This window comes from Stegostoma tigrinum, chromosome 22, assembly GCF_030684315.1.
Source record: "Stegostoma tigrinum isolate sSteTig4 chromosome 22, sSteTig4.hap1, whole genome shotgun sequence".
NCBI classification, from domain to species: domain Eukaryota; kingdom Metazoa; phylum Chordata; class Chondrichthyes; order Orectolobiformes; family Stegostomatidae; genus Stegostoma; species Stegostoma tigrinum.
The window spans coordinates 22,013,074-22,020,317 of record NC_081375.1 but is presented as its reverse complement, the minus strand read 5'-3'; the positions used below and the strand labels follow the sequence as shown (position 1 = coordinate 22,020,317).

At 41.3% G+C, this 7,244-nt stretch overlaps 1 protein-coding gene across 4 annotated transcripts in view; it reads left to right on the top strand.

Moving 5' to 3' along the window:
- The first annotated feature begins 1,784 nt into the window (after positions 1 to 1,784).
- The window catches only part of LOC125463636 (archaemetzincin-2), a 39,275-nt gene continuing 33,815 nt past the window's right edge, over positions 1,785 to 7,244 (top strand). Inside the window, exon 1 of one of the 4 annotated variants that reach the window (XM_048555170.2) lies at positions 1,785 to 2,037. The gene's annotated coding sequence lies outside the window, so the exon portion shown is untranslated. Of the gene's footprint in view, positions 2,038 to 2,130; positions 2,331 to 7,244 lie in introns of those variants that run through there. The other 3 variants (XM_048555171.2, XM_048555168.2, XM_048555169.2) reach the window with 3 other exon arrangements.

Sequence of the window (7,244 nt, the reverse complement as noted above, 5' to 3'; positions counted from 1 at the left end):
CTGTATAGTTAGTCTGCGGAATTCTTTCCTGCACAGGGCTGTCAGGTTAGGTCATTAAATAGATTCAAGGCTGAGATAGATTTTTAGTTAGTAAATGAATTAAAGGTTAAAGGAATAAAGCAGGAAAGCGGAATTGAGGATTATGAAATCAGTCATAATTGTACTGAATGGCAGAACAGACTAGATGTGCCAAATGGCCTATTTCTGCAGCTACGTCTTATGATGTAAGGATCTGGGTGTCTATACGTAAATCATTGAACACGGCAGCACAGTTGCGAGTGTGGTTAGTCAAGCACACAACATCCTGGGCTATATTTATAAGGAGCATAAGTACAAAAGCAAGGTATTAGATTAAACCTGTATAACCTGTAAATCTGGTTCTGCCTCAACTGGTGTATTGCACCAGTTCTGGGCACTACAGATGAAGATATCCAAGAGGATGCAAAAAAGATTCACAAGAATTATTCTAAGAATGAGGAACTTCAGTTACATAGATTATAAAATTGGGACTGTTCTCCTTGAAGAGGGTTGACAGAAAATTTGAGATCTGAACAGAGTGGATAGCGAGAAACCATTCACATTGTTGCATAGATTGAGAACCAGAGGGCCCAATGTTGAAGTTAAGTAACAAAATAAGCACAAAAATTATTTTTCATCGAGTGAATGTTTAGATGTATAACATGCTGCTTGAGCTTGGAGAAGTCAGGTTTGATTGAAGCTTTCAAAAGTAAGTCATGTCATTTTCTAAAAAGGCAGGGGAGTGACACAAGGTGAACTGCCCCTTCAGGGGACCAATCCAGACATGACCAACTATAGGCATTTCTCCTGTGCTGTGTATGTGTGTGTTTCTGTGTGTGTGTGTGTGTGTGTGTGTCTGCACGCTCCCAGGAGGAGCACAGACGCATAACCTAGCTGACATGGAGATGACTGAAACGGAGTTAACATCTCAAGTCCAACAACACTACTTCAGAAGATCTCTGCTTACTTTAACTATTTACCAAGTTATAACTGTCTCTTCTGAAGGGTCAGTATACAGACACTTGAAACATTAACTGTGCTTTCTCTTCACAGATGCGGCCAGACCTGCAAGATTTCTGTTTCAGATTTCCAGCATCCTCAGCTCTTCGTTACATATTCAGAAATCACACTACACCAGAATACAGTCCAAGAGGTTTTTTGAAAATACAAGCTTTCAGAGCATCACTCCTTCAGGTCACCTAGTGTGATTTCTCACCTTGTCTACACCAGCACCTCCACATCTTTGTCACATTATGTAACTGTTTTTCACCACAGTGCAATAAAGTCTTATAGTTATGGATAATAACAGGCCAGGCAGCAGAGGAGCAGGCAAGTTGATGTTTTGGGTCAGGACCCTGCTTCAGAAATGGGGGCTGAAGAAATTACCAGAGAGTTGCAGTGGGCGAGGGATCCAGTGAGGTCCTTCCAGAGGAAGGAGGATAACTTCTCCAAGGTGGACATCTGTAGAAGAGGCTTTGCAGTGGGGTTATAACTCACTCAGAGATATTGCCAATGTTGGAGTCAGAGTTAACAGCGTGGAGCTGGAGAACACAACTGGCCAGGCAGGTACCATCAGAGGAGGAAGAAAGATGGTGAGTCTGGTCACGACCTTTCTTCAGAAATGGCTGAGTACCAGCAGAAAAAGAACAGTGAATTTAAAAAAAACCCAAAAGAACTGCGGAGCTGGAAATCTGAATTTCCCCCATTTCTGAAGAATGGTCCCGACCCGAAACGTCAACTTTCCTGCTCTTCTGATGCTGCCTGGCCTGTTGTGTTGCTCCAGCTCCACACTGTGTTATCTGACTCTTGCATCGGCAATTCTTACTATCTCTTCGGTTACGGAGGCTTTAAGACTCCGGATTCTCCCTCCCTAGCTGATAGTGAAAACGGTTTTGAAATAAGATATTAAACATCCTGAAAGCCCAGATTGAACAGCTGGATTGACTGTAAACCACAAAACCCATTACGCACATCCTCCAGACGTCATCTTAGACACTCCGGGCGTTGATGCAAGTAACGGTTAGTTAAGCGCGAACCTTCCCCACACAACCGCCTTAGGGCCGCACCCCCTCGCCCTGCCGCGCGCGCACGGGCCGTTACTGAGGGTTGTCCAGTAGCTTCAAGAGCTTGGCGCACGCTGGAGTGTGGGCGCTGCGTCGGGAGTATCAGGCCGGGTTAGTGTTAGTGCCGAAACAAGAATCATGACCCGCACCCCCACACTCGTACTCGCAAGCACACATGTAGAGGAGATGAGTCAGTCGCAGTTTTGGCGTGTAAGGAAACGGTGACTTTACCGATTTGCGGTTCTCTAGGTCGGTTGAAGCTCGATTATGCAATGACGGCGGAGTTTCCACTTTGTCAATGGGATAAGAGGGGAGAAAGAGATAAGGGAGAGATGGTTTAAATATTAACTTCTGTAAACAACCTCGTTAAAGAGTAGTGGCCACTACCTGGATTGCTAAAGCCTGTTTGTTTGTCAAGTAGACCATCAGAAAATAAGAATGGTTGTAGATGAAAAAAGCGTTTCTTTACTGTTTTCATCGCTCTCGTGTTTCGTGTATGTGCACGTTTATTAAGACTTTAATCTTAACTCTGAAAGAAATATAAAAGTTGGGTATCGTCACTTCTATGATGTGATATTTTCTGCTTCGCCTGAATAAAAACATGTAACCTTAAGTACAGCATAGTAGCGCGGAACACAAACAAAATATTGGAACTAAAACAGAAGTTAGTGGAAGCTCAGCAGGTCTGGCAGCATATGTGACGAAAAAAATCAGATGTTAATATTTCGGTGTAGACCTGGATAAACCCAGCAGGCCACGCAGTATCAGAGGAGCAGGCAAGCTGACGTTTCGGGTCTCGACCCTTCTTCAGATATGGGGAAGGAAAGGGGATTCTGAAATAAAAATAGGGACCGAGGGGGAGGCGGATGGAAGATGGATTTGCAGTGGGAGAGAGATCCACTGAGGTCTTTCCGGAGGGAGGAGGGTAACTTCTTCAAGGTAGGCATCCTTTTGAAGAGGCTGATTCTCCAGCATAGGCAGTTCCTACTATCTCTTTGACATTTGGGGTTGTGATCCTGGAAGGATTCAAAGCGTGAGGGATGAAACTTCAGTTGGAATCCACAGAGGTGAATCTGAGCTCATGGCAGTCACTGAAGGATGTGCTATGACTGTGAAATGAGTTTGAGCAAATATTTGGTCAAACACCAGGAATGACAGTGAAATTAATGTCAGTGGACAAGAAGTAAGATTGGAACAGAAAACCCATCGGAAAGAGGAGTAGGACTTCTTCAAGGTGGGCACGCCTAGAAGAGATGTGCAGCCAGACCTGCTGAGCTTCCAGCAATTTCTGTTTTTGTTCCTGATTTACAGCATCTATAGTTCCTTTGGTGTTTAAAATATTGGAGCTATTCTGATCAGGCAGCATCTGTGGAGAAAAGAAGCGAGCTAACAATCTGCAGTAATATTGTTTAGTGTTGTAAGCATTATTCTGCATCTTTTCAAAATTTTAACATTTGCATTACTTTGTTTTATTATTAATATTTTAGTTTATTGCCCTAAACAATTAGTATTTATTGGAAGACTTGTTAAGTATAGATATGGTGATAGCTACAGCATCAATATTTTCTAAAGAGTTGATATTTTAACTTTGCATTTTTTTGAGGTTGTTGACTTGCTTGCTGAGCTGGCTTTTTGTTCAGACATTTCATCATCACATTAGGTGACATTATCAATGGAGCCCCCAATGAAGCGATGTTATTGGAATTGGAATTAATGTTGTCTAGTCCGTTATGGTGAACACACTCATTTCTGGTTTTCTGTAAGGGGTCCAATTCTATATGTTTGTTGATTGAAGTATGGGTGGAGAGCCATACCTCCAGGAATTCCTGTGCGTGTCTATGTATCATCGCAGAAGCAGCCATGCAAAGACTAGAACACACCACCCTCCCCCATATTTAACCTAAAGTGTGGACCCAGTATGTAGATGACACACTTGTCTTTTATTAAACACAACAAATTAGTAGAGACCCACCATCTCATCAACTGTGTATACACGGATGAATTTCACAAGGGAGGAGGCAAACAACAATCAGCTTCCCGTTCTGGAAGTTAAAGTAGAATGATTGACAAACAGGGAATTCCAAACCTCAGTATACGGAAAAGCAATCTATACAGATCAAATCCTCAACTTCCACAGCAACCATCCCAACGTCCACAAACAAAGCTACATTAGGGCACTGTTTAAACAGGCCAGGATGCACTGCAACACTCCAGAAATATGCTGGGTAGGAGAAGAACACTTATACAAGATCCTTGCTATAAACGGATTCCCTGCAACTTCATCCTCAGATGTCTACAAAACAGGCAACAGAAGGACACGATACGACCTAACACACTGACCACGCTGTCCTACGTCAAGAGCAAACTGGCACTGATAACAAGACTTCTAAGACCTTTAGGAACCATGGTGGCCCACAAGCCCACAGCCACTCTATGACAAACACTGAAGGATTAAAGACCACGTTCCCATAGCATGCAGAACTAACGTGGCTTACAAAATACCATGCAACGACTGCCACAAATGTTACCTCGGACAGACAAGAAGGAAACTCGCTATCAGATTATCCGACTATCACTAGCAGCAAAACAGCATGACAAACTCTCCTTAATATCTGTACGTTCATACAACGAAGGCCATCACTTTACCTGGGACAACATAACTCTAGTAGCCCAAGCCAAACATGGACATGCATGGGAATTCCTAGAGGCACAGTTCTCCACCTATACTTCAATCAACAAACAAATAGAATTGGTCCACAAATACCTATATAGAACAAAACTGGAAATTGACAGTATTTGCCATAAAGACCGAAGAGTATAAATTCCAAGCGGAGTAGAATAACATCGCTTCATCGGAGGCTGCACTGATGAGGCCACCTAGCACGGTGATGAAATGTCTGAACAAAAACAAGCCAGCTTGGCTAGCAATTCAACAGTCTCATCCACAACCCGAGTTATAGATTTTTGCCAAAATTTTGCATTTTTTGACAGCATGGATGTTCTCAAAATTAGGTTTAAATTGTGGAATGTACTGGAAGTCTGAAACGAAAACAGATACATGAAGTAGGTTAATCAGCTTCGAAAGAAATAACATCAATTTATTTTTGGGAAACACCCTGCACATGCAATATTGGCTTCTACAGATACTAAAATGTTGGTTGTTTTCAGTCAAGCCCACTTCCACAGTTCCAATCATTTCCGCAGTGTTGGAAAAAAAAGCTTGTTTCTTTCCTAAAATACTCTCAGTAATTTTGTTTTATTCATTCATGGGTTGAGAGTGTTGGTAGTTAGGCCAGCATTTATTGCTCATCGTTGGTTGCCCAGAGGGCAGTTATGAGTCAACCACATTGCTGTGTTCTGGAGTCACATGTAACCCAGCCCAAATAACAACAGCAGGTATCCTTCTCCAAAGGACATTATTGGTTATTTCCGACGATCGGCAATGGACTTGTGGTCATTAGACTCTTAATTCCAGATATTTACTGAATTCAAATTCCACCACTGCCATAGCAGGATTCAAACCCAGGTCCCCAGAACATTACCTGGGTCTCTGGATTAACAATCCAGTTATAATACCACTAGGCCATTGTCTCCCCCAAGCAAACTTGAGCAAACTCTTGATGGAGGACCTGAAAGTAATATAGTTAGAATCTAAGTTGGCTCTGAATTTTCCTGCTGCTGTGCAGACCTCTTGAGTCTCACAGGTGGTAGCAACTTCTGGAATCAGAAATCTATGTCCACCCAGTGATTAGTCAATATGTATGGACCTTCAAGTGTGGCTTTGCACCTTGGTTAGAATTCATAGTATATTTGGAACACTTTTGCTAAACAATATGTTGTGGATCTTACCAGGGATTAGGCTAGTTTGGACGTAGTATTGTGCATTAAGTCACATGTAATAAATATCAAGAAATATCCGTTAGGAAGCAGTGACCATAGCATGGTAGAATTTGGTAATTAGTTTGATAGTGAGAAATTTGACCTGGAAGCTAAACTTAGATTGGGTAATCACAAGGAATTGTAGGCAGATTTGTTTAGAGTATACTGGGAAAGGAGTTGGCAAAAAATGTTGTTGATTAGCAATAACAGTTGTTGGGGGTGGCGGGGTGGGGTGAAATAATGACTAGCAACAATGATACTTCCCAGTAAAGAAGGAGGAATCCAGGAAGAAATAAACTGACCATGGTTAAAATTGAAAGGTAGAAACATACAATGTGAAAAGATTAGTGATAAACTAAAGGATTAGAAAAGTTCTAAAAGCCAACAAGGTGTGGCCGCGAAAAAGGGAGAAAACAAACTTTGAATATACGAGCAATTAATATCAAAAAGGACAGTAAAAGCTTCTTTAAATATATAAAAAGGAATAGATGCCAAAATGAACGTAGCCCTATTTAGAGAATGGGGGTGGGAAAATAATAGGAATCAGGAAAAGGCAGATAAATTGAATAAATTGTTTTTGTTAGTCTTCGTGACAGACATAAATAGTATTACAAAACATAATAAATAGTAAGGGGCCAAAAGGGGGAAGGAAATAAATAACTATCCCTAGAATAAAAAGTACTAGGGAAGCTAATAGGCCCAAAGGCTGTTAAGTCCATTGGACATGATAGGTCGCATCCGAGGGTATTAAAGGAAATAGCTAGAGATAGTAGGTGCACTGATAGTAATCTAAGAATCCTTAGATTCTGGAATTGTCCTGGAAGATTGGCAAACTACCAGCATAACACCTTTATTCAAAATGAGAGGTGCCAAAAATCAAGTAACATAGGCTTAATGGCTTAAGACCCGTCTTTAGGGATGTGTTAGAGTCAAATATAAAGGATGCAATAGCAAAGCATATAGAAATATAGATACCACAATTAAGCAGAGTCAGCATAGCTTCATAAAGAAAACCATGCTTGATAAATATATTCAAACCCTTTAGCAAGGCAAATCATTAGATGTGATATATTTGGATTTCCAAAAGGCCTTTCATAAGGTCTGCACATGAAGCTATTCGACAAGATAAGCCTGTGGTAGTATATTAGCATAGATAGAGGATTGGCTAACTAATAAAAGATAGAAACAGGTTAAAGGGCCATTTTTAGCATCGCAGCCTGTAACTAATGGAGTTCCATAGGGATCAGTGCTGGGGCCCCAATTAATTATAATAAATATTAATGA